Source organism: Nomascus leucogenys, chromosome 15 (genome assembly GCF_006542625.1).
Source record: "Nomascus leucogenys isolate Asia chromosome 15, Asia_NLE_v1, whole genome shotgun sequence".
Lineage (NCBI taxonomy): Eukaryota > Metazoa > Chordata > Mammalia > Primates > Hylobatidae > Nomascus > Nomascus leucogenys.
Genome location: NC_044395.1, coordinates 77660146 through 77687807, shown reverse-complemented (window position 1 = coordinate 77687807; position 27662 = coordinate 77660146). Strand labels below are relative to the sequence as shown.

Here is a 27662-nt window from a genome sequence, read left to right as displayed (position 1 = left end):
GCCTAGAGGGGTTTTTGCCTTTCACGGTGCAACGCTGCCCTAGTGGCAAATGTATCATCGTAGCTAGGCACCTATGTTTAAATGTAATGTTTGAGGCTGACTGAATCCTCACGAATACCCTCTACCCAGGACAAAAACCTTAACAAAAAATGGCTTCTACCATTTCCACCCTGGTGTTCTCTATTGCGCCCAGGGGATTTCTCTATTGCGCGGCCGGTGATGCTGCTTTTTAAAGGTTTTGATGAATATTTCGCTCTTTTCCCATACAGAAATGAGTTGAGTATGTTGTTAAATGTTGGCTAATTGGCGGCTATTGAAAACGGGGATTTAGCTGAGGGAAATCTGTTAAGTTTTCATATGGCTTTGTGTGAGGTGGGAGTGCTCCTCACTGACCTCGCTGCGGATGTCTGGGCACCGTACGGTAGGGGCCTTCACCAAGCAAAGTCCATCCCTACCACAAAAGCCTCTATTTTTTTCTTTTTTTAAAAAAGTAATTATTGAGGTGAAATTCACATATAAAATTAACCATTTTAAAGTGTACAGTCCACTGGCACTTAGTACATTCACAATCGTGTGCAGCTGTCACCTCTGATTCCAAGAAGTTTCACCACTCCAAAAGGAACCCCAATGCCCGTTAGCAATCCCTCCCCATTTCTCGCCCTCTCTCCAGATTCAAGTGATCACTCTTCTACTCAAAAAGCCCTGCGTTTAAAGGTATTTATTGTTCAGATACTGGAGACTATCTCCTACTTTATCAAGGTGTCTGAATTTGTAACCAGGTCTGAACCTAACTTTCTGTCAGAATCCTTGTCCTTAATAATTCTGAAGCTTGCTCACCTTGAATACAAATGTGATTTTTTTTTTTTAAGCAAAAATTAGTCCTGGCGCTGTGGCTCAGGCCTGTAATCCCAGCATTTTGGGAGGCTGAGGCGGGTGGATCACGAGGTCAGGAGTTCGAGACCAGCCTGATCAACATGGTGAAACCACGTCTCTACTAAAAATACAAAAATTAGTCTGGCATGATGGCACATGCCTCTAATCCCAGCTACTCAGGAGGCTGAGGCAGGAGAATCGCTTGAGCCCGGGAGGCGGAGGTTTCAGCGAGCCGAGATGGTGCCACTGCACTCCAGCCTGGGCGACAGAGTGAGACTCGGTCTCTAAATAAATAAATAATAAGTGGTATGGATAATACATATCTGCTGTTTCGGAACTGAGAGCAGTTTGTGAAACAATGCTTAGCTATTAGCTTTTGAACTCAGCAATTGCTGTAGTTTCACTGCCTGTGTACAAATATTACTTACCTAGATTTCAGATCCTCACTGAACCATTCATAGAATTGTGACCAGTGGAAGGTAGTTTTTAAATTTATGCAGTCATAGATTCAAATTCTCCCTTATTTTGGAAGCAGAAAAATAGTATAATAGTAAGTACTATAATAGAAAAAGAGATGTCAGGGTTACATTTTGTAAGTATAACCAAACAAAGAACATCTTAATGGTTCTGTGGTAAGAATAAATCATAAAGGAGGAGGAGAGTAAACCCAAGAGAAAAACAAAACAAAACATTGTTTTAGGAAGTGGTTGATTGCTTTTTGCTAGAATTAAAATATTTTCACCACTAACTCCATGATTCTACTTAGGTTCTATTAATTACAATGAAATTACATTTAAGTTACAGAGTTTTGCAGTTTCAACTACAGTTCACCTCTAATGGGTTTGACAAATGGTGATTTAGAACTATTAGCTATATTACCAAAACAAATAAGATGGCTGAATAGGTACTTTAGGCTGCTAAAAGAATTCTGAAATAAGAAAGGATTGTCAATAAGAATAGTAGTTACTATATAATTTTAATTTTACTAGTTGGTGAAAGTCCAGAAAACTTTAATGAGCTAGCAACATGTCTTTTATTTCTTCACCAGAATTGTTGGCACCTGGATGGTAAATCTTCAAGTTACTGTGAAACAAGATCACAAACCAAAAAGTAACATAGGAAATACTAAAGACTGGAATATTTTATCAGATTTTACTCAGTTTCATATACAGAAGGATATAGGTAAGGATGAAATTATACAGTGTAATAGAATGCATATATGCCACAGAAACTCAGTAATGCTTCTCTTTCTTGTACTGTAAAAACAAAGATACGCTATCATGAGTGAAACAATGAAATGCCTCCTTCAGAATTGTTGCATCTCCATTTTTGTTTCTGGCACAATGCCTGCCACAGGGTAGTTAATAAATATTTCTGAATTAATATAGGAAGGATGAAATTATATAGTACCAGAGTGGTATCTTATATGAGGCCTAGAAACTCAGCAATGTTCTTCTTTCTTGGGTAGTAAAGACAAGGAGAGGAGGCCCTGTCACTGAGAACTTTCCATTTTTTTTAATTTTCCCAACATTTAGCATGTAGTGGGCAGTCACAGATGTTTGTCGAGTACATTCTCTCAACCAGGGATAGTCATAATTGACCATAGTTAAACCAGAAGAGGAAATAAAGGCTTCGAAGATTATGCTGTGTACAAAAAATCTGCTGTTTCACTTAAGACTAAAAAAAAAATTCCTAGGGCCATAATTACAGTTACCATTTATTAAATACCCACCATGTACCATATACTTTGCTAGGTGCTTTTTACAGGTGATTTTTAGAATTGACCTCAAAGTTTCACAATAATTTGCAAGAAGTAGGGAATTTTATAGGTAATTAAGCTTAAGAAAAGTTAAATACTTGCTTAAAATAATGTAGCTAGTGAGTGATTCAGTCCTTAAGTCTAATTCCAAAAGCCAGTGCACTTTCCACTGTGCCAATATAACCCAATATTAATAAATAAGATGCTTCATATATGTCAGGAAGTGTGCCAAGTTTGAGGAAAACCAGAGCAAATAATGTATAATCCTTTACTGCAAGGAGTTTACAGCTTGGCAGGAGAATGATTAAATGGCATCAGTAAATTACAAATAAAATGCTGTGGGAACAGTTCATTTTGGCTGAGGGAAATTGGAAAATTATTTCCCAAAAGTTTTTGAGCTAGGCCTTGAAAAACAGTTTGGGCAGGATGGGGCATGTATTCAGTGATAGTTAGTGTCCAGTGTGCTGAAACCTGATAAGCCTAAAAGTATTGTATTGTGAGACAAAATTCTATAGACTGATCAAAGCCAGGCTGTGAAAAGCCTTGAGTTTGAATCTCTCACTATATGGGTTCAGATTAAGATAATCTCTTTCATAGATCTGTGTGACCTATTTTCTAATACTTCTCCATTTAAATTCATTTTATGCATTCTAGCCAGATTCAGCCTCTGAAAATGGAATGTAGAGATTCTCCTGCTCAAAAACTTCTTGGAGCTCCCCATTTTATACAGAATCAAATTGCTAGAATTAAGCCTATAATTAAAATAAGAATTCAGTTCTTGAGGTCAGAATAAGGTCGATATTCTGATCTCAATAATCCATTCCAGTCTTATTTTCTACTGTTATCTTTTACTTATCTTGATTAGCCCGCCACAACAAAAATATGTGCTATAATAAAGGTATTGAACAAAGATACTAGTCTTGTTGACTGTTCTAGACTCTCAGCTGCTTTTGGGTAGGATCTAAGCTTAGCACCATGACATATATAAACTATCACTCAATAGATATTTGTTGTTTTAATATATGAATGGGTGAGGTTAGAGTGGAGCAGGTTTATGTGGTAGGATGACTTTGATTTTAGACATGTTAAAGTATTAGTAGGACACCAAGTGGAACTGTTAAAAATATGGGCTTCAAAGTTAGGAGAGAGCAATAAACTTAGAAATCACCCATCTAGAGGTGATGGGTCAACAAGGAGAGTAACTGAGCTTGCCTAGTGAGTGCCTAGAAGAGACATACTTGGAAAAGAACAAGAAGGAGAAGATTTAAGGATAGAATGAGGAAGAAGAGCCTGAGGTTAGAAGGTAGACATAGAACTAGAAGGAGAGGTTAGTGTCATTGAAGCAAAGGGAAAAAATGTGAAAAATGCATTATTCCACTGTGGTGGACTATGAGATGAAGCCCATTTAGAAGCTGATTTTAAAGGCATAATATAAATGCAACTCAAGGGTCTAACACAGAATCCTGAAAACAAGGTATAAATAAATACATATTTGTGGTTGATGATGGTTGATGATTGGATAACTCCCATTCTGTCCATTGGGCAGGCAGATTTGTCAGAGTGCTACTGTGATTTAAAATGTGACACTATAAATATTAACTTGATTATTTTACACATACCTAGGAACTTAAATGAAAAAGGAATGAAAAGGGAAATGAAAAATGTATTGCTTAAAATTGCTTCAATAAAATTGTTGTTGATGTATATCTTCTTTTTTTTTTTTTTTTTTGAGACAAAATCTCGCTTTGTCACCCAGGCTAGAGTGCAGTGGCACAATCTCGGGTCACTGCAGGCTCTGTCTTCCAGGTTCATGCCATTCTCTTGCCTCAGCCTCCTGAGTAGCTGGGACTACAGGCGCCTGCCACCACGCCTGGCTAATTTTTTTGTATTTTTAGTAGAGACGGGGTTTCACCGTGTTATCCAGGATGGTCTCACTCTCCTGACCTCGTGATCCACCCGCCTTGGCCTCCCAAAGTGCTGGGATTACAGGCGTGAGCCACTGCGCCCGGTCCTTTTTTTTTCATTATACTTTAAATTCTGGGATACATGTGCAGAATGTGCAGGTTTGTTATATAGGTATATACGTGCCATGGTGGTTTGCTGCACCCATCAACACATCATCTACATTAGGTATTTCTCATAATGCTATCCCTCCCCTAGCCCCCCACCCCCAACAGGCCCCGGTGTGTGATATTCCCCTCCCTGTGTCCATGTGTTCTCATTGTTCAACTGCCGCTTATGAGGGAGAACATGTGGTGTTTGGTTTTTCTATTCTTGCGATGGTTTGCTGAGACTCATGGTTTCCAGCTTTATCCATGTCCCTACAAAGGACAGGAACTCATCCTTTTTTATGACTGCATAGTATTCCATGGTGTATATGTGCCACATTTTCTTTATCCAGTCTATCATTGATGGGTATTTGGGTTGGTTCCAAGTCTTTGCTATTGTGAACAGTACTCCAATAAACATACATGTGCATGTGTCTTTAAAGTAGAATAATTTATAATCCTTTGGGTATATACCCAGTAATGGGATTTCTGGGCCAAATGGCATTTCTTGTTCTAGATCCTTGAGGAATTGTCACACTGTCTTCCACAATGGTTGAACTAATTCACATTCTCACCAACAGTGTAAAAGCATTCCTATTTCTCCACATTCTATCCAGCATCTGTTGTTTCTTGACTTTTTAATGATTGCCCTTCTAACTGGCGTGAGATGATTGTAGTTTTGATTTGCATTTCTCTAATGATTAGTGATGATGAGCTTTTTCTCATATGTTTGTTGGCTGCATAAATGTCTTATTTGAGAAGTGTCTGTTCACATCCTTCGCCCACTTTTTGATGGGGTTTTTTTTTCTTGTAAATTTGTTTAAGTTCTGTGCAGATTCTGGATATTAGCACTTTGTCAGATGGATAGATTGCAAAAATTTTTCTCCCATTCTGCAGGTTGCCTGTTCACACCAATGATAGTTTCTTTTGCTGTGCAGAAGCTTTTTAGTTTAATTAGATCCTATTTGTCAATTTTGGCTTTTGTTGCCATTGCTTTTGGTGTTTTAGTCATGAAGTCTTTGCCCATGCTTATGTCCTGAATGGTATTGCCTAGGTTTTCATCTAGGGTTTTTATGGCTTTAGGTCTTACATTTAAGTCTTCAATCCACCTTGAGTTAATTTTTGTATAAGGTGTAAGGAAGGGGTCCAGTTTCAGTTTTCTGCATGTGGCTAGCCAGTTTTCCCAAAGCCATTTAGTAAATAAGGAATCCTTTCCCTGTTGCTTGTTTATGTCAGGTTCGTCAAAGATCAGATAGTTGTAGATGTGTGGTATTATTTCAGAAGCCTCTGTTCTGTTTTATTGGTCTATATATCTGTTTTGGTACCAGTACCATGCTGTTTTGGTTACCACAGCTTTGTAGCATAGTTTGAAGTGAGGTATCGTGATGTCTCCAGCTTTGTTCTTTTTGCTTAGGATTGTCTGGGCTATATGGGCTCTTTTTTGTTTCCATATGAAACGAAGTAGTTTTTTCTAATTTGTGAAGAAAGTCAATGGTAGCTTGATGGGGATAGCATTGAATCTATAAATTAACTTGGGCAGTGTGGCCATTTTCATGATATTGATTCTTCCTATGCATGAGCATGGAATGTTTTTCCATTTATTTGTGTCCTCTCTTATTTCCTTGAGTAGTGGTTTGTAGTTCTCCTTGAAGAGGTCCTTCACATCAATTGTAAGTTGTATTCCTGGGTATTTTATTCTCTTTGTAGCAATTGTGGATGGGAGTTCACTCATGATTTGGCTCTCTGTCTATTATTGGTGTATAGGAATGCTTGTGATTTTTGTACATTGAGTTTGTATTCTGAGACTTTGCTGAAGTTGCTTATCAGCTTAAGGAGATTTTGGGCTGAGATAATGGGGTTTTCAAAATATACAATCATGTCATCTGCAAACAGAGACAATTTGACTTCCTCTTTTCCTATTTGAATATGCTTTATTTCTTTCTCTTGCCTGATTTCCCTGGCCAGAACTTCCAATACTATGTTGAATAGGAGTGGTGAGAGAGGGTATCCTTGTTTTGTGCCAGTTTTCAAAGGAAATGCTTCCAGTTTTTGCCCATTCAGTATGATACTGGCTGTGGGTTTGTCATAAATAGCTCTTATTATTTTGAGATACATTCCATCAATACCTAATTTATTGAGAGTTTTTAGTATGAAAGGGTGTTGAATTTTATTGAAGGCCTTTTCTGCATCTATTGAGATAATCACGTGGGTTTTGCAATTGGTTCTGTTTATGCGATGGATTACATTTATTGATTTGCATATGTTGAACCAGCCTTGCATCCCAGGGATGAAGCTGACTTGATCGTGGTGGATAAGCTTTTTCATGTGCTGCTGGATTTGGTTTGCTAGTATTTTATTGAGGATTTTCGCATAGATGTTCATCAGGGATATTGGCCTGAAAATTTCTTTTTTTTTGTTGTGTGTCTGCCAGGTTTTGGTATCAGGATAATGCTGAACTCATAAAGTTAGTTAGGGAGGAGTCCCTCTTTTTCTATTTGGAATAATTTCAGAAGGAATGGTACCAGCTCCCCTTTGTATCTCTGGTAGAATTCGGCTGTGAATCTGTCTGGTCCTGGACTTTTTTTGGTTGGTAAGCTATTAATTATTGTCTCAATTTCAGAGCCTGTTATTGGTTTATTCAGAGATTCAACTTATTCCTGGTTTAGTCTTGGGAGGGTGTTTCTGTCCAGGAATTTATCCATTTCTTGTAGATTTTCTAGTTTATTTGCGTAGAGGTGTTTATAGTGTTCTCTGATGGTAGTTTGTATTTCTGTGGGATCGGTGATGATATCCCCTTTATCATTTTTTATTGCATCTATTTGATTCTTCTCTCTTTTCGTCTTTATTAGTCTTGCTAGCAGTCTATCAATTTTGTTGATCTTTTCTAAAAACCAGCTCCTGGATTCATTGATTTTTTTGAAGGGTTTTTTGTGTCTCTAGTTCCTTCAGGTCTGCTCTGATCTTAGTTATTTCTTGCCTTCTGCTAGCTTTTAAATGTATTTGCTCTTGCTTCTTTAGTTCTTTTTATTGTGATGTTAGGGTGTCAATTTTAGATCTTTCCTGCTTTCTCTTGTAGGCATTTAGTGCTATAAGTTTCCCTCTACACACTGCTTTGAATGTGTCCCGGAGATTCTGGTATGTTGTGTCTTTGTTCTCATTGGTTTCAAAGAACTTATTTATTTTTCCCTTAATTTCGTTATTTACCCAGTAGTCGTTCAGGAGCAGGTTGTTCAGTTTCCATGTAGTTGTGCGGTTTTGAGTGAGTTTCTTAATCCTGAGTTCTAATTTGACTGCACTAAGTCTGAAGGACTGTTGGTTTTTATTTCCGTTATTTTGCTTTTGCTGAGGAGTGTTTTACTTCCAATTGTGTGGCCAATTTTAGGATAAGTGCAATGTGGTACTGAGAAGAATGTATGTTCTATTGATTTGGGGTGGAGAGTTCTATAGATGTCTGTTAGGTCTGCTTGATCCAGAGCTGAGTTCAAGTCCTGAATATCCTTGTTAATTTTCTGTCTTGTTGATCTTTCTAATATTGACATGGGGTGTCAAAGTCTCCCACTATTATTGTGTGGGAGTCTAAGTCCCTTTGTAGGTCCCTAAGAACTTGCTTTATGAATCTTGGTGCTCCTGTATTGGGTGCATATATATTTAGGATATATATATTTAGGATAGTTAGCTCTTCTTGTTGCATTGATTCCTTTACCATTATGTAATGCCCTTCTTTGTCTTTTTTGATCTTTGTTGGTTTACAGTCTGTTTTATCAGAAACTAGGATTGCAACCCCTGCTTTTTTTTTGCTTTCCATTTGCTTGGTAAATATTCCTCTATCCCTTTATTTTGAGCCTATGTGTGTCTTTGCATGTGAGATGGGTCTCCTGAATACAGCACACTGGTGGGTCGTGACTCTTTATCCAATTTGCCAGTCTGTGTCTTTTAACTGGGGCATTTAGCTCATTTACATTTAAGGTTAATATTATGTGTGAATTTGATCCTGTCATTATGATGTTAGCTGGTTATTTTGCCCATTAGTTGATGCGGTTTCTTCATAGTGTCGATGGTCTTTACAATTTGGTATGTTTTTGCGGTGGCTGGTACTGGTTGTTCCTTTCCATGTTTAGTGCTTCCTTCAGGATCTCTTGTAAGGCTGGCCTGGTGGTGACAAAATCTCTCAGCATTTGCTTCTCTGTAAAGGATTTTATTTCTCCTTCACTTATGAAGTTTAGTTTGGCTGGATATGAAATTCTGGGTTGAAAATTCTTTCCCTTAAGATTGTTGAATATTGACCCCCATTCTCTTCTGGCTTGTAGGGTTTCTGCAGAGAGATCTGCTGTTAGTCTGATGGGCTTCCCTTTGTGGTTAACCTAACCTTTCTCTCTGGCTGCCCTTAACATTTTTTCCTTCATTTCAACCTTGGTGAATCTGAAAATTATGTTTCTTGGGGTTGCTCTTCTCAAGGAGTATCTTTGTGGTGTTCTCTGTATTTCCTGAATTTGAACGTTGGCCTGCCTTGCTAGGTTGGGGAAGTTCTCTTGGATAATATCCTGAAGTGTTTTCCAACTTGGTTCCATTCTCCCCATCACTTTCAGGTACACCAATCAAACGTAGGTTTGGTATTTTCACATAGTCCCATATTTTTTGGAGGCTTTGTTCATTTCTTTTCATTCTTATTTCTCTAAGCTTGTCTTCATGCTTTATTTCATTAAGTTAATCTTCAATGTCTGATATCCTTTCTTCTGCTTGGTCAGTTTGGCCATTGATACTTGTGTATGCTTCACGAAGTTTTTGTGCTGTGTTTTTCAGCTCCATCCATTCATTTATGTTCATCTCTAAACTGGTTATTCTAGTTAGCAATTCCTCTAACCTTTTTTCAAGGTTCTTAGCTTCCTCACATTGGGTTAGAATATGCTCCTTTAGCTCGGAGGAGTTTGTTATTACCGACCTTCTGCAGCCTACTTCTGTCAGTTCCTCAAACTCGTTCTGCATCCAGGTTTGTTCTCATGCTGGCCAGGAGTTGTGATCCTTTGGAGGAGAAGAGATGTTCTGGTTTTTGGAATTTTCAGCATTTTTGTACTGGTTTTTCCTCATCTTTGTGGATTTATCTACCTTTTGTTTTTCATGTTGGTGACCTTCGGATTGGGTTTCTGTGTGGACGTCGTTTCTGTTGATGTTGATGCTATTCCTTTCTGTTTGTTAGTTTTCCTTCTAACAGTCAGGCCCCTCTGCTGCAGGTCTGCTGGTATTTGCTGGAGGTCCACTCCAGACCCTGTTTGCCTGGCTGTCACCAGCAGAGAATGCGGAACAGCAAAGACTTTTGCCTGATCCTTCCTCTGGAAGCTTCATCCCAGAGGGGCACCTGCCAGATGCCAGTCAGAGCTCTCCTGTGTGGGGTGTCTGTTGACCCCTGCTGGGAGCTGTCTCCCAATCAAGAGGCACTGGGGTCAGGGACCCACTTGAGGAGGCAGTCTGTCCCTTAGCAGAGCTCCAGTGCTATGCTGGGGATCTCTCAGAGCCAGCAGGCAGGAACGTTTAAGTCTGCTGCAGCTGTGCCCACAGGTGCCCCTTCCCCCAGGTGTTCTGTCCCAGGGAGATGGGAATTTTATCTATAAGCCCCTGACTGGGGCTGCTGCCTTTCTCTCAGAAATGCCCTGCCCAGAGTGGAGGAATCTAGAGAGGCAGTCTGGCTACAGTGGCTTTGCGGTGCTGAGGTGGGCTCCACCCAGATGTGTATCTTCTAGCCACAAAGTCTATGTATACATAAAGTAGCAATATTCCAATTGGTATTGTCAAAAAGAACCTATGAGTTTAAATTAGTGGGTAATAATCCTTTTTAAAAAAGAAAATTCGAATGATAAACACTGATCCAGAGCATATGAAGTTGAAAAAAATTTAAAAAGAGAATTTGAATAAAATTTCCCCTAACATTCCTGTGTTGTGCTTGTCAGTTATAAAAGTAATATGTCTCTGGGCGTGGTGTCTCATGCCTGTAATCGCAGCATTTTGGGAGGCCGAGGTGGGCAGATTCTTGAGGTAAGGAATTCGAGACCAGCCTGGCCAAGATGGTGAAACCCCATCTCTACTAAAAATACAAGCAAAAAAAAAATTTGCTGGGTGTTGTGGCACGCGCCTGTAGTCCCAGCTACTCAGGAGGCTGAGGCACAAAAATTGCTTGTTCCTGGGAGGTCAAGGCTTCTGTGAGCTGAGATCACACCATTGCATTCCAGCCTGGTCAGCACAGCAAGATTCCATCTCAAAAAAAAAAAAAAAGTGATATTTCAGTATGAGGCTGGCTAAATAAATTATGTTACATCCATACAGTGGAATACTATGTAGCCATTGAAAAGAAAGATGAAGCTCTGTAGGTACTGATATGGGGCAGTCTCCAAAAAAAAAAAAAAAAAAAAAAAAAAGCAAGGTGAATATAGCATATAAAGTGAAGTAGATATATTAAATTGTGTCTGTATTAAAAAGATGGAAAATAATCAATGTGTATTCATGACATATTTCCCCAAAAATATTGAAGAAACTGATCACAGTTGTAGACTCCATGGTTGGAGTAGTGGTAGGTGGGGGCTAGGTGTACTGGTAGCAAGGAGGTTTTTCACCATGCTTTTTCTGTCTTTTGAACTTTGAATTATCTGAGTGTATTAACTAAAAATTTAACTGTAAGTTAATACACAAGTAAGTAAAATTGGATTTTAAAAAAGTCAGGGTCACAAAGATAAGCAGACTCACACAATAATAAAATCATTGGAAAAGACATGGAAAATAAAAATACAGAAAGGAAATAAAATCACTTAGTAGTGCCATAGTTCTGAGGTTATCATGGTTAATATCTAAGCATAATTCCTTCTAGTCTCTTTATTCTAGTGATTTTCAAGATATTACATTTTGGTCTTAATACTTTGTTTTCAATGGTTATATTTTAGTTTTTGCTCTAATCAACAGTAAAGCAATATCTGAGTGTCTCATCAGTCCCTATATTTGTGAATAATTTAGAACCTTTACTTTTGCCCTGTTCTTCCCTCCCTGACTTCCAGGATAATATAATTTAGAGTTTTAAATATAGATTATTGTTATTGCACAAATTGTTATATCACATGTATTTTCCATCAATAATAATATCTTGGCATGTGCCTTTAGGCTTTTTAAATGATAACTTTATTGAGGTATAATTTACATACTATATAATTCACCTGTTTAAAGTATACAATTGTTTTTTAATGTAGTCACAGAGTTGTGCAACCATCACTATTGATTGTATTTATTTATTTATTTTTGAGACAGAGTCTCACTCTGTCACCCAAGTTGGAGTGCAGTGGCGTGATCGCAGCTCATTGCAACCTCTGCCTCCTGGGTTCAAGCGATTCTTGTGCCCCAGCCTCCTGCGTAGCTGTGTAGCTGGGATTACAGATGTGCACCACCACACCCAGCTGATTTTTGTATTTTTAGTACAGATGGGGTTTCACCATGTTGGCCAGGCTGGTCTTGAACTCCTGACCTCAAGTAATCCTCTGCCTTGGCCTCCCAAAGTACTGGGATTATAGGTGTGAGCCACCATGCCCAGCCATCACTGTTGATTTTATAACATTTTCATCACCTTCAAAAGAAATTTTATACCTGAGGTAGATATTAGAAGAACCTGAAATAGACCTTTTCCCAGCTTTGGTTTAAATTTAACTCTGAGTTTTAAGACAGTTCAAATAGAAAGGGAGGTATTGTTTTTGCTGGTTATTAAACAATTTAAAACAATTAACTTTATATTTAACATTCATGTTTCAAAAATCTAAAATTAGTACAGAATAAGAAGTTATTCTAAGGATGTGCTGAAAATTCTAATTTTTTAAAAAGTTCATCTATTAGTAATACTATAACATCTGTAAATAAAAAACACTTAAATTTCCTAACATTTCAATTAATTGAAATTTAGTTGACTTAAATCCTTAGCTAACTGAATTTTTCTTTCTTCATCCAAATGAGGAAAAATAAAGAGAGAGAGAAAAAAAGAAACTCTGCACCTGTTAGCCATCCCTCCTCCTTGTTTTCCTCTCATCACCCCCAACCCCAGGCAACCACTAACCTACTTCCTATCTCTCTATATTTGCCTCTTCTAGCCATTTCATATAAATGGAATCATACAATATGTGGTCTTTTGTGACTGGTTCCTTTCACTTAGCATTTTTTTAAGACAGGGTCTCACTCTGTCACTCAGGCTGGAGTGCAGTGGCATGATCTCTGCTCACTGCAACCTCTGTCTTAGCCTCCTCAGTAGCTGGGACTATAGGTGCGCACCACCACACCCAGCTAATTTTTGTATTTTTTTTGTAGAGAAAAGGTTTCACCATGTTGTCCACACTGTTCTCTAACTCCTGGGTTCAAGGGATCCGCCCGCTTTGGCTTTCCAAAGTGTTGGGATTATAGGCATGAGCCACTGCGCCCAGCCACTTGGCATGTTTTTAAGGTTCACCTATATTGTTGAATGTATCAGTACTTCATTCCTTTTTATGGCTGAATAAGATTCCATTGTATGGATATACTGTATTTTGTTTGTCCATTCATCAGTTGATAGGCATTTGGGTTGTTTCTCCTTTTTTCTATTGTGAATAATGCTGTGATGAACATTTGTGTAGAAGAGATTTTGTGTGACTTTGTTTCCAATTCTTGTGGGTATATGTCTAGGAGTGGAATTGCTGGATCATATGGTTACACTATATTTAACTTTTTGAGGAACTGTCAGACTGTTTTCCAAAGTGGCTGTACCTTTTACATTCCCACCAGCAGTGTGTAAAGAGTTCAGTTTCTCCACATCATTGCCAACATTTGTCATCTTTTTTATTATAAACATCCTAGTGGGTGTGAAGTTACCTTCAGTGTTGACACTACGTTTGAGCAGTTTTATGACAAAAGATGAGATGTGCAAAACACCAAATATACTAATGAATATATATACACACACATGCACTAAAGTCTAGAGAGGAAGAGATAAAATCTTACTAATCTGCAGCAATGGTTCCCAAACGTTAATGGGCATTGGAATCACCTGAAAGATGTTTTGTTTAAGCTTAGATTGCTGAGCCCTACCCCAGAGTTTCTGATTTAGTAGGTCTCTGATGAGTCCCAAAATTTACATTTCTAACAAATTCTCAGATGTTGCTGCTGCTGGTCTGAGGACCACATTTTATTGTCCCTCTTTTTTTTTAAAGCCTACAGTCATTCTGAATGAAGACAACGTTTTTAGGACCACTAACTTAACAAACATGTTGGTAATGCTTGTCTTGTGCCCAGTTTGTTCCTTACATATGCTTTACATTTGTTACATACTATTATTATCCTGTTTTACAGATCAGGAAACTGAGGCAGAGCTGAAGTAGTAGAGCTGATGGCCTAGTCTGGCTCTAAGTGTTTATGCTGTTAATCACTATGTTATGCTGCTACACAGAGTTAATTCACACATGGTATACATGTTTATTGAGTGAAAACTTGCAAATAATCAATTTTCTGCAAATTTGGGATGCTTACCTCCAAGAAAGGAGACTTATTATCTTTCAAGACAACAGTCTAAAAATCCAAGTATTCCCTCAATGTGCTTGTGTGTATCAATTAACTAATTAGTTATTCAGTAATTTAAAAATTACTTATATGTTTAAGGCCCAGTTTTATGTAATATAGTACTAATGTGAATTATAATTTGTATACAAACTAGTATTGTTGAATCAGTGGTTTTGAGACTTCAGAGAGTCACAGAAATTCTTTGGGTGTCAAGTTTCTTCATCTGACTATGCTTCTGTGACTTGGATTTAGTTGTTCCATTGTAAAATTCAAACAACGACAATCATTTCTTAGTTGAGAGGGGAAAGGGGAAAAATTGAGAGGATGGACTTTTCTTTCTTTTTTATTTTTTGAGTTGGAGTCTCTCTCTGTCACCCACGCTGGAGTGCAGTGGCTCAGTCTTCACTCACTGCAACTTCTGCCTCCTAGGTTCAAGTAGCTGGGATCACAGGCCCCCACCACCACACCGGGCTAATTTTTGTATTTTTAGTAGAGATGGGGTTTCACCATGTTGGCCAGGCTGGTCTCCAACTGCTGGCCTCAAGTGATCTGCCCACCTCAGCTTCCCAAAGTGCTAGGATTACAGGTGCGAGCTATTGCGCCTGGCTGTAGATGGACTTTTCTCATTTTTTTTTCTTTTTCTTTTAACTTTCATTTTAGGTTTGGGGGTACATGTGAAGGTTTGTTACATAGGTAAACACATGCCACGGAAGTTTGTTGCACATATTATCTCATCACCCAGGTATTAAACCCAGTATCCAATAGTTATCTTCTCAGCTCCTCTTGCTCCTCCCACCTTCCCCCCACCACAAGAAGCCCCCAGTGTCTGTTGTTTCCTTCTTTGTGTTCATAAGTTCTTATCATTTAGATGCCTCTTATAAGTGAAAACGTGGTATTTGGTTTTCTGTTGCTGCATTAGTTTGCTAAGGATAATGGCCTCCAGCTCTATCCATATTCCTGCAGAAGACATGATCTCATCCTTTTTATTACTGCATAGTATTCCATGGTGTATATGTACTATATTTTCTTTATACAGTCTATAATTGATCTACAATTAGGTTGATTTCATGTCTTTGCTACTGTGAATAGTGCTGCAATGAACGTTTATGTGCGTGTGTCTTATGGTAGAGTGATTTCTATTCCTTTGGGTATATACCCAGTAATGGGATTCCTGGATTGGATGGTAATTCTCCTTTTAGCTCTTTGAGGAATTGCCATACTGCTTTCCACAATGGTTGAGCTAATTTACACTCCCACCAACAGTGTGTAGGTGTTCCCTTTTCTCTGCAACTGTGCCAGCATCTGTTGTTTTTCACTTTTTAGTAATGGCCATTTTGACTGGTGTGAGATGGTATCTCTTTGTGGTTTTGATGTGTATTTCTCTAATGATGGTGACATTGAGCTGTTCTCCTTTTTTTTTTTTTTTTTGAGACGGAGTCTCACTCTGTCGCCCAGGCTGGAGTGCAGTGGCGCAGTCTCGGCTCACTGCAAGCTCCGCCTCCCAGGTTCACGCCATTCTCCTGCCTCAGCCTCTCCGAGTAGCTGGGACTACAGGCGCCTGCCACCACGCCCGGCTAATTTTTTGTATTTTTAGTAGAGACGGAGTTTCACTGTGGTCTTGATCTCCTGACCTCGTGATCCGCCCGCCTCGGCCTCCCAAAGTGCTGGGATTACAAGCGTGAGCCACCGTGCCCGGCGAGCTGTTTTCCATATGCTCATTGGCTGCATGTATGTTTTCTATTGAGAAGTGTCATTTCATGTCCTTTGCCCTTTTTTTTTTTTTTTTTTTTTTTTTTGAGACAGAGTTTCACTTTGTCACCCAGGCTGGAGTGCAGTGGTGTGATCTTGGCTCACTGCAGCCTCTGCCTCTTGGGTTCAAGTGATTCTCTTGTCTCAGCCTCCCGAGTGGCTGGGATTAAAGGCATGTGCTACCACACCCAGCTAATTTTTGTATTTTTGTAGAGACAGGGTCTCACCATGTTGGCCAGGCTGGTCTTGAACTCCTGACATCAAATGATCCGCCTGCCTCGGCCTCCCAAGTGCTGGGATTACAGGTGTGAGCCACTGCACCCGGCCCATTGCCCACTTTTTAATGGGGTTGTTTATTTTTCTCTTGTAAATTTGTTTAATTTGTTTAAGTTCCTTATAGATGTTGGATATTAGACCTTTGTCAGATGCATAGTTTGCAAATACTTTCTCCCATTCTGTAGGTTGTCCACTTATTCTATTGATATAGTTTTTTTTGCTGTGTAGAATTTCTTAAGTTTATTAATTTTTGCTTTTGTCATGATGGTTTTTGGTGTCTTTGTCATGAAATCTTTTCTTATGTCCAGGATGGTATTGCCTAGGTTGTCTTTCAGGGTTTTTATAGTTTTTGGTTTTACATTTAAGTCTTTAATCCATCTTAAGTTGATTTTTGTGAAAGGAAGGAGTCCAGCTTCCATCTTTTGCATATGACTAACCAGTTATCCCAGCACCATTTATTGAATAGGGAGTCTTTTCCCCATTGCTTGTTTTTGTCAGCTTTGTCAAAGGTCAGATGGTTGTAGATGTGCAGCCTTATTTCTGGGCTCTATTCTGTTCCATTTGTCTGTGCAATTTTCTGTATTATTCCATTATCACAGTGCTATAAAGAACTCCCTAAAAGTGGATAATTAATGAAGAAAATAGGTTAAATTGACTCACAGTTCTGCAGGCTATACTAGAGGCATGGCTGGGGAGGCCTCAGGAAGCTTACAATCATGGTGAAAGGTGAAGGGGAAGCAGTCAAGTCTTCACACAGCTGGCAGGAAAGAGAGAGAGAGAGAGAGAGATGCATTGCCTGCATAGAACGGGGAAGTTAGAGAGCTCAGGGAGGCTAGAGGAAGACCAAACCATTGCAGTGACACTGAATCAAAATTCAGGCGGCTGCTTGTCAGTTGTGAAGGGATCTTTTCCAGCAGATCCATCAGCTCTCAAGTTTCCCCCTTGGGGAAAAAAAAGTTCCCCATGTCCCATGATCTTGTACATACCTAATCCTGTCACCCATAGCCATCAGCAAAGAGTGCAAGGCAGATTCATCCAAAGAGAATAGTGGTTCACATTCCATAGTGCCAAATCCATTTTTAACCGAAGTAGACTTTTCTGAGTGGGGCCTCTAACCCCCTAAATCTTAGGAAGGACTCTGAGCTTCCTAAGTTGGGCCTTGAACCTAAGTTTAATCAAGCGTCCTTGCCTTTTATTAAGAGGGGCCTTTAACCTTCTGTATCTTAAGAGAGATTGTCCTAAGTTGGGCCTCAGGCCCATTCACGTCCTTCACCTGGGTAAAATGTACCCCACCACTTACCCAAAGTTGGCCAATTGGTGCTACAGTCTATTTCCTTTGAGTTGAGGGTCTCCTCAGTATAGTCCTTTTGTGGTTCACTAGGAAGATGTTACTGGACTTTTCTCAGTTTTAAGATTTTATCCCTTAAAATTTTCTCAACTTTGAAAAGTTGCTGATAGGAAAACTCAAAGTTGACCATATTTTGTTTGACAGCGTGTTTCCTCATGGATATTTTGTTTGTGATTATGTTTTTATATTGCATGCATAAAAATTACTCATACTTTATACAGTATTTCCTATTTCATATATCAGTATTTCATTATGTTTTTATAATTTGCTAATGTTCCATGATTTAAACTGATATAAAGTGTTTTTGTTTGTTTGTTCGTTTTTTTGTTTTTTGAGACAGTTTTGTTCTGTTGCCCAGGCTGGGGTGCAGTGGTGCAGCCTCTACCTCCTGGGATCAAGCAGTCCTCTCACCTCAGCCTCCTTAGTAGCTGGACTACAAGCACATACCACCTTGCATGGCTAATTTTGTTTATTTTTTGTAGAGGTGAGGTCTCACTATGTTGCCCAGGCTAGCCTCGAACTCCTGGACTCAAGCGATCCTCCAGCCTTGGCCTCCCAAAATGTTGGCATTATAGTTGTGAGCCACTGTACCTGGCCTGGTGTGAAGTTTCTAAAGTTTATACTCACCTCAAATATTGCTGATATGCCTTGATTATATCAAGGTACAGAAAACTTTACTAAACGTTTCTAGGTGATATGTAAGAAAGCATGTTTACTAATTAGTAAATTATATCAGGAAAATTTGTCAAAGACTTGGAAGCAGGCAAAACTGATAAATGGGTTTTTTTTCAGGGGAGTGCTGAATGTGTAGGGACTCTCCAGGGATTATCTGATTCTAAATGAGTGTGTACTTTTGATCATCTTTGATTGACTAGGCTATTTTACAACTCTGTAGAGGGATAAAAGTTAAATTTTATACATCTGGAAAGGATGCAAATGATTTTGGCCCGTAACAACGCAAATGATTCCTATTCTTGGCAATGCAAATGGACTTTATCCAGTAGAGAATACAAATTTCTGTAAGTCAAATTCTATAATGAATTGGTTTTAACTTACTGGTTTCCTCATTAATTACTCAGTTAAGTAAACTCTTTGACACTTAACATTTTGACTCATGCTGTTTTTATATTTATATGACTTATAATTTTACAATTTTGGAAATTACATTTTAAAATTATATACTTGTGTAATATGAGTAGTTAAATATAAGTGTATACCTTTGGATTTCTCTCTCTTTTTTTTTTTTTTTAAATTTTAAAAATAGAGGAAAGGTTTCGCCATGTTGCCCAGGCTGGTCTCCAACTCCTGTGCTCAAGCAAGCCACCCACCTTAACTTCCCAAAGTGGTGGGATTACAGACATGAGCCACCACACCTGGCCTATATATGTGGATGTTTTAAAAGTACCTATATGATGTGCTGAAAAATAATAAAACAGCATTTATTTTTAAAATGAAGAGTAATATTTTCCCTTGTCACAAACAATGCATGTACACTGAAGATAAATTAAAATATATTCAGAAGCAAGAATAAAATTTAAAAATAAAAACATTTATAATCTCACCACTCAGGAATAATAATCACTATTAAGACCTTGGAATACAGTGTTTCAGACTTGTTTCTTGGCATATATGTAATTTATTTCTGAACCAGGATAATATGTACATACTGTTTTAAAAAATTTTAAACACATAAATGAACATATTTTGGCTGGTATTTTTTGAAGATTGCATTTCAGCATTCCTGAAGAGGGGGTCAACAAAGCTTCTTGTTAGCTGTTTTAGCTGTAATAACTTTGCAGGTGACGTGTTATTATTTTAGAAATGAAAGCATAAATGGGCACATTAAATCACCAAATATGGAAGAAATTCAAGCAAAATATTTTAATTCTCTAAATCATTAGAGGTGTCCATTGTGTATGGGATCTTAGAAGTCTGCTTGTATGTGTATCATGAGGAATGAAATATTTTTTTAAAAAAATTGTTGTTTGTTTTGTTTTGAAAAAGAAGCCTGCATGGAGGTTATTGGGGAATTGAGGATGGGAAAGAACTCAAGACTACAAAGGAAATGAAACCTGGAACATCAGTATAGGAAAGCAGTCCTATCTTAGCTGTTAACATTTAAAAAGCCCTTTCAAGGACTAAAGAAATAAAAGCTACAAATGTCTGGAGCTTGAAATGGCTTTTGTACTTTTGAACCTGTTACAAAAAGCTTTTCTTAGAACTCTCCTTCTTTTTCCTCCACCAAAACAAAATGGTTGGAAAAAAAAAAAAGAAAAACAGGAAAAGAACAGATACAATGGATGTTGCCATAGCTTATTTTACATTTCTGAGCCAGAAGAAAAGCTTAAAAAAAAAAAAAAAAAAAAGAACAAGGGGGAAGAGTTGCCATATTTTAAAGTCTGAAGGAAACGAGGAGAATAAGTGGTTATATCCTTGAATTTTTGTGAATTGTGAATAGCTCAAATGTAGGTGCATTTCTAAAAGGAATCAATACTTCTTGATTGTGCTACTGCTAAACTTGTTTACAAACAAGCTGCAAAAAGTAAGAGAAAGAGGGTAGTGTGTATTGAGACTATTCTGTTTTTAATACAGTAATTGAATATAAATATTCTATATCTGTTTTCATGAAGAATAAGTTTCAAAAAGATGTACAAAGGACATAGGTTACCAATTCTTATAAAGTTCCTCACCAAACATCCAAGAATGATTTTCCTTACTTGTTTTATGACTTATTCATTATTTTATTATAAAAGAAATAGAAAAATGAATAATATTTGGTGATGTGTAGATTTTTTTCTTTTAGCATTATAAATCAAGATTTCAGAAGAAATCCTAGTTCTTTCTAATGGAGTCTAACTCTCTGAAATTAAAAACTTAAAAAGTTCTGTAATATAATATGAAAGTTCTAAATTTTAGTCTCATTACTGATACTGATATGATCTTGGCCAAGTCACCTAACTTCTCACAGAGCCAAACTAGTTTATTCTAAGTTTCTTCCATCTGTAACACTCTGTGATTCTATGAGTTTAATAAATATGAAAGTAATCTTAAGGATAAAACCACATTTAAAAAACTCAATTTAGCAAAAATATTCCTAATTTCAAATGATATTTTAATTCATAATATAAAACAAAATTTTAGTATGACCACAGATTTTATTTTTTGAATTATATTTTGATGAAAACATAATAGACATACAGAAAAGTATACAAATCATAAGTGTAAATAGCTCATTCATCACAAAATGAACATATCTATATAACCACTACCTGGGTCAAGAAATAAAACATTTTCGGTGCTGCTGACTCCTTCCTTCCCTCCCAATTACTATGACCCCCTCAAAGGTAACTATCCTGATTTCTAAGATCATAAATTAATTTTTTTCTGTTTTTGAGCTTTATTTAAATAGAATCATACAGTTTTTTTATATCTAACTTCCTTTACACAATGTTATATTTATGAGAATCATTACTGTATTATAGTAGTGGTTGGTTCATTTTATTCTATATAGTATGCCATTGTATGAATTCATTTGTTGATGGGTATGTGAGTTGTTTCCAGTTTTTGACTTATTATGAATGATGCTGCTATGAACATTTTTGTATATTTTTTATATAAATGTGCATGTGTTACTGTTGGGGATATGCTTAGGAGTAGATAATAATGCCAAAAGGTTTTCCAAACTGCTTGTACCAATTTATACTCCCATATGCTCAGACCATAAAATTTGAACTGTTCCTTTATGACCATTGAAATGAAATGATCACTAATATGAAGCATGTGAACTTTCTCAGAAAATGATATATGGATGCTGACCAGCCTTACTAATGCCTTTTTTTGTTTTGTTTTAAAGAGATGGGTTCTCTCTGTGTTGCCCGGGCTGGCCTCCAGCTCCTAAGCTCAAGTGATCCTCTGGCCTCAGCCTCCCTAGTAGCTGAGACTATAGGTGCATACCACCACACCTGATTACTAATGCTTTTTTTTTTTTTTTTTCAGACAGAGTCTTGCTCTGTCACCCGGACTAGAGTGCAGTGGCACAGTGTCGGTTCACTACAACCTCCGCTTCCCAGGCTGAAGCAATTCTTGAGCCTCAGGCTCCCAAGTAGCTGGGATTACAGGTGTGCACCACCATGCCTGGATAAATTTTTGTATTTTTAGTAGAGACGAGGTTTCACCACGTTGGCCAGGCTGTCCCTGAACTCCTGGCCTGTACTCGATCTTCCCACCTCGGCCTTCCAAAGTGCTGGGATTACAGGCATGAGTCACCGTGCCTGGCCTCTAATGCTTATTTAAAAAAATATTATAGTACTATTCTTTGGAGACTAGAACTTTGAAATTTCTTACTACCTGTCATTTGATACAGGGAAAAGCAGTTGATTTTTTTTTCTTTTTTGCTAATTTTTGTTCCTTCAAAGAACTGAGAGTAGTTGGAAAAAAGTAAAACTTCGAAACCATTAAACTATTGTTTTTATCTTTTTTTTACTTCCTTGATAAGCAGTGTTTTAATAATAATAAACACCTTTAGCTGTTACAGTGTTTTTGAATATGTAGTACTTTTTGCTTTGAGCAGAGAGGAAATTAATGTTTATTATCTATTCCTACAATGTTTCTGTTCCTCTTTTATTCCCCACTCCTTTTTTTTTTATTTCTAATTCTCATTAAAAGTTTAAGTTTTCATTAAGGACCTTGCTTCCTATGGGCTATCCACAACACATTAATCATAAACTATTTCTTTGGGGAAAATAAAACACCAAAAACTAACTTAACTATAAAAATCTTATTTATTATAGCAAGACAATGCTATTCTACAGAAATATAATCTGAGTCACAAATGTGAATCACATATGTAATTTAAAATTTTCTAGTAGCCATACTAAAAAAAGGTGAAAAGCAACAGGTGGAATTCATGTTTATAATGTATGTTATGTAACCCAATATATCAAAAATAGTATTATTTCAATATGTAATTGTAAAAATTACTAATGAGAGATATTTTAGATTCTTTTCTTCAAAAATCTGGTGTGTACTTTGTACTACAGCCCTTCTCAATTAAGGCTAGTCGTATTTCTAGCACCTTAGAGCCCCATGTGGCTATTGGCTATCCCGTTGGATAGTGCAGGTTTAGGCTTTCCGTAACAGAATGGGAGCAGATCCCATGCTGTACAAGGTAAACATGATTTACTCATGCTTTTGGTAACATTCCACTGTAATGTTCTCTAATAATGGGTCATTAATCTATGTTTGACACAGGATTTTTTTAGTTTCTAGAGTAGGAAAGGGCTCCAAAGTACTGAAATTTATTTTTTGAAACTTTTCCAACAGGACTGTTTTGACGGATTCTAAATGACAACTTTTAAATCAGAGCCTTGAAATCTACAGAAGTCCAATATATACTGAGGTAATTTGCATATTCTAATGAGGAGGAGCAAGAGACACATCTGGTAGACATAAAAGACCTAATGAAAATTAAAAGACACGGCCGGGCGCAGTGGCTCACGCCTGTAATCCCAGCACTTTGGGAGGCCGAGTTGGGCGGATCACGAGGTCAAGAGATCGAGACCATTCTGGCCAACATGGTGAAACCCCGTCTCTACTAAAAGTACAAAAATTAGCTGGGCGTGGTGGCGCTCGCCTGTAGTCCCAGCTACTTGGGAGGCTGAGGCAGGAGAATTGCTTGAACCCGGGAGGCGGAGGTTGCAGTGAGCCGAGATGCTCCCCTGCATTCCAGCCTGGCGACAGGGTGAGGCTCTGTCTCAAAAAAAGGAAAAAAAAAAGAAAATTAAAAGACACATTTGGAACAACTGGTAGGTAAATAACAAAGGTATTTATAAAAACGTCTTTTTTATGAGGGAAATTTTTCTGAGGGAAAAACAATGAACATGACATTGTATGAAAAGAACTTTGAAAGTTTAGTAATTTTAGGGAAGTTGGAAATCAAAAGTTCCATGGAAGCAGATTTTTTTTTTTTCCACACAACAATGCTGTACATAATTTCTTGTTCGCTAGGATAGTCTACATAAACCTATTTGAACTATAAGGTAGCTAAACTAATTATCATTTGCAGTAATAGTGTTGCAATGCTAAAAGTAAAATAATTTGTATTTTATTATTTCTAATACTTTTGAAAAATTATGTAGCATTCTTTGGAAGATGAGGAAGGAGTTAAATGGAGGCATAGATGTTTTTAACAACTAAGTGGTTCATGATGGAGGTTATATTTTCTAGCTTTTTATTATGGAAATTAAAAAACGTATTCACACATGGGCAGAATTGTGAGTATGGACACCATGTGCTTAGTGGGGAAGTAAAATATTTTTGGCAAAGAAAATTTGGATCACAGTTTTCTCCATTGGTCACCAAGTGACAGGAACAACTTGAGATGATTTAGTAGCTACCTGATTTGAGTTCTGCAGGAGTGGAAGGAGCTGGGGAAGTGTAGTTGTGACAATGTAGTTGTGCATTGCTTCATGGATTGAATAAATTGATACATGGTTTAGTGTTTTGCAGACCAGTGACTGAATTCTGGAAATAGGTAGTGTAGGATTCCTGGGTTTGGCTGTTCCTTCTTTTATCTTTTATCTATTATTATTAACTCTAGATACTTTGCTTGGTTTCTTGTTTAGTTTCAAAATTGTGCAAATTTTATAGTCGTATGAATTTTAGAGTTACTAGCTATTAGGAAAACTTAAATTTTTAGGAACAAAATATGATTTCTCCTTTTTAAATTTTTTATTGCTTATTTATTGTTTCCACAACAGCAAATGTGTGATTTCTCTAAGCAGGCATATTCTGAATGTAGTATCCATATGAAATAAAATGTTGTTTATATTGTGAAGTAAATGATTTATGCAATGTAAAATAGAGGACTATTTTGTCTATATTCTCAAATTTTTCTTTTAAAAACAATTTAGTAAAAGATTTTGGCAATGTAATGCATTGTATTCTACCGTTATAATTGTATTTTTTTCTAGTTTTTTATTAGTTTGTAAATGCTTGTTAAAATTTTTTTTCTGATATTTTTGGCCACCTCATACTTGCAGAAAATTTCTTAGGTATAGTTTGAATGCACCTATTAGCATAAGGCCATATGCTGTCTAAGAAAAAAACCTGATTCAGAAATCAGAAAGTCTGGGGTCACTGTGGCTTTGTCAGTTAATGCTGTGTCACCTTGGGAAAATCACTTGTCTTTCTGGATCTCAGTTTTTTATTTGTAAAACAAGAGAGTCGGCTAAATGATTTCTAAGATCCTTTAAGGTGGCAGCCTGATATAGTGGAGGGAATATTTGTTTGGAATCAGTCACACCTGGTTTTCATTCATTCACAAGTATTTATTGAGAGTTATTATTTATTGTGCCAGCCATGGGAAATATAACAATTAACAGTATAAATAATTGAACTAATTAGTCTCTGCCTTTATGGAGCTTATATTCTAGTTTGGTAGACAACAAAAAGACAACTACATAAAACAATTATATAGTAAGTGCCATAAGGAAAAAACAAGGGACTGTGACAGTATGGTGTGGGTCTGCTTCAAAAGGTAGTGATTCAGGGTGAGATGGAGCTAGCTAGGTAATTAATGGGGAAGTGTTTTAGGTAAAGGGAACAGCATGTGAAATGGCCTTGAGGCTGAAAAGAGCTTAGTGTGTTCTAGTAACTAAGGACATGAATAGACAATTCTCAAAAGAAGATATACAAATGGCCAGCAAACATATGAAAAAATGCTCAACATCACTAATGATCAGGGAAATGCAAGTCAAAACCACAATGTGATACCACCTTACTCCTGCAAGAATGGCCATAATTAAAAAATCAAAAAACAATAGATGTTGGCATGGATGTGGTGAACAGGGAACACTTTGTACACTGCTGGTGGGAATGTAAAACTAGTACAGCCACTATGGAAAATGGTGTGGAGATTCCTTAAAGAACTAAAAGGAGAACTACCATTTGATCCAGCAATCCCACTACTGGGTATCTACCCAGAGGGAAAGAAGCTATTATATGAAAAAGATACTTGCACTCGCATGTTTATAGCAGCACAATTCACAATTGCAAAATCATGGAACCAACCCAAATGCCCATCACTCAATGAGTGGATGAAGAAACTGTGGCGTGTGTGTGTGTGTGTGTGTGTGTGTGTGTGTGTGTGTGTATGGAATACTACTCAGCCATAAAAAGGAATGAATTAACAGCAATTGCAGTGACCTGGATGAGATTGGAGACTATTATTCTAAGTGAAGTAACTCGGGAATGGAAAACCAAACATCATCTGTTCTCACTGATATGTGGGAGCTAAATTATGAGGATGCAAAGGCATAAGAATGATACGATGGACTTTGGGGATTTGGGGGGAAGCGTGAGAGGGGGATGAGGGATAAAAGACTACACATGTGGTGCAGCGTATACTGCTTAGGTGATGGGTGCACCAAAATCTCACAAATCACCACTGAAGAACTTACCCATGTAACCAAATACCACCTGTACCCCAATCACTTATGGAAAAAAAGAAACATAACATTTTGAGCTGACAAAAAAAAAAAAAAAGAAAGGTGATCAGTATGTATTAGAGTATAGTGAAAAGAGGGAAGACTGCCATAAGGTGAGGTTGGAAAGATAGGCAGAGCTTTTAGATCATGAAATGAAGTTTGGATTTCATCTTAAGTGCCATTTTAAGATTTTATCTTAAAAGTAAACCATTGTAGGGTTTTCTTTTTGAAACAGTGTCTCCTTCGGTCGTCCAGGCTGGAGTGCAGTAGCACGATCACGGCTAACTGGAGCTTCCATCTCCGAGGCTCAAGTGATCCTCCCATCTCCACCCCCCAGTAGCTGGGACTATAGGCCCACCATGCCTGGCTAACATTTTTTTTTCTTGTAGAGACGGGGTTTCATCATGTTGCCCAGGCTAGTCTTGAACTCTTGGACTCAAGTGATCCACCCGCCTTGGCCTCTCAAAGTGCTGGGATTACAGGTATGAGCCACTGTGCCTGGCCTGCTGTAAGGTTTTTAGCAGGAGAGTGATTGATTTGATGTCTTAAGACATTTACTCTTATTACAGTATGGAGAATGGATTGGAGGAGGTCAAGAGTAGAAGTGAAGCTGTTGCATGGTTCAGGTGAGAAATAATGGGGACCTGGGTTAAGGTGGTAGAGATGGAGCTGAAGAGATATGGAGCAATTCAAGATATATCTTAGAATGAGAAACAACAGGATTTGCTGATGGATTAGAATTGGGGATAATGAAAAGGAAAATAAAAAGACAGCTCTTAGGTTTCTGGCTTGAACAACTTATGGACAAATTTTCTGTTTATCCAAATGGGAGGAGACAGACAGATTTGGGTGGCTAGACATCATGATTTGTTAATTTTTTTCCTCGGACACATTAAATTTATAATGTTTTTGAGATATATATGTGGAAATACCAAGAAACAAAGTAGATAGATAGTCAAACCTGAAGCTTACAAAAGTCATGGCTAAGTATAGATATATCTAGGAGTTATCAATATAGGGATGATATTCAAATCCATGGGAATGGATAAGGTCATCCAGGAAAAGAGAGAGATTTCAGAGGGCTCTGGCCTGAGTCTGAGAAACCCTGTAACTTTTAAGTCAGGTAAAAGAGGTAGATTCAACACTAGAGGCTAAGAGGTAGTAACTCTTAATAAGGATGAAATAAACCAGGAGATGCAGTATTTGGAGGCCAAGAGAGCTCAGGGTTTCAAGAAGGAGGAAGTTGATGATTTCGTTAAATGCTGATGAGAAGTGAAGATAAGCATAGAGAAATGGCCATTGGACTTGGCAATGTTTGATTTGAGTTCTGGCTCGTCCACTTATTAGTTGTATGACCTTGAACACTTCATTTCACATCATCGAGTCTTAGTTTTCTCACCTTCTCAAAAGGTACTTCTCACATGGGGTTATTCTAAGGATTAATGAACTAACACATTTACTTGAATACTACCTGAAAAATATGGGATGCAGAGTTGATATTAATTATTTTCTTCTCTAGTTTTATGATAATTTTAGAAACTTTGAATAGAGTACACCTATCCCTCCCTTCAAGTTGT

At 37.6% G+C, this 27662-nt stretch overlaps 1 long non-coding RNA gene across 1 annotated transcript; it reads left to right on the top strand.

The window, feature by feature from the left end:
* The first annotated feature begins 118 nt into the window (after nt 1-118).
* LOC115838652 lies at nt 119-23065 on the top strand. The gene is made up of 3 exons (XR_004033702.1): nt 119-714; nt 1922-2055; nt 22922-23065. It is a non-coding gene; the product is annotated as an uncharacterized LOC115838652 (long non-coding RNA).
* The last annotated feature ends 4597 nt before the right edge of the window (nt 23066-27662 follow it).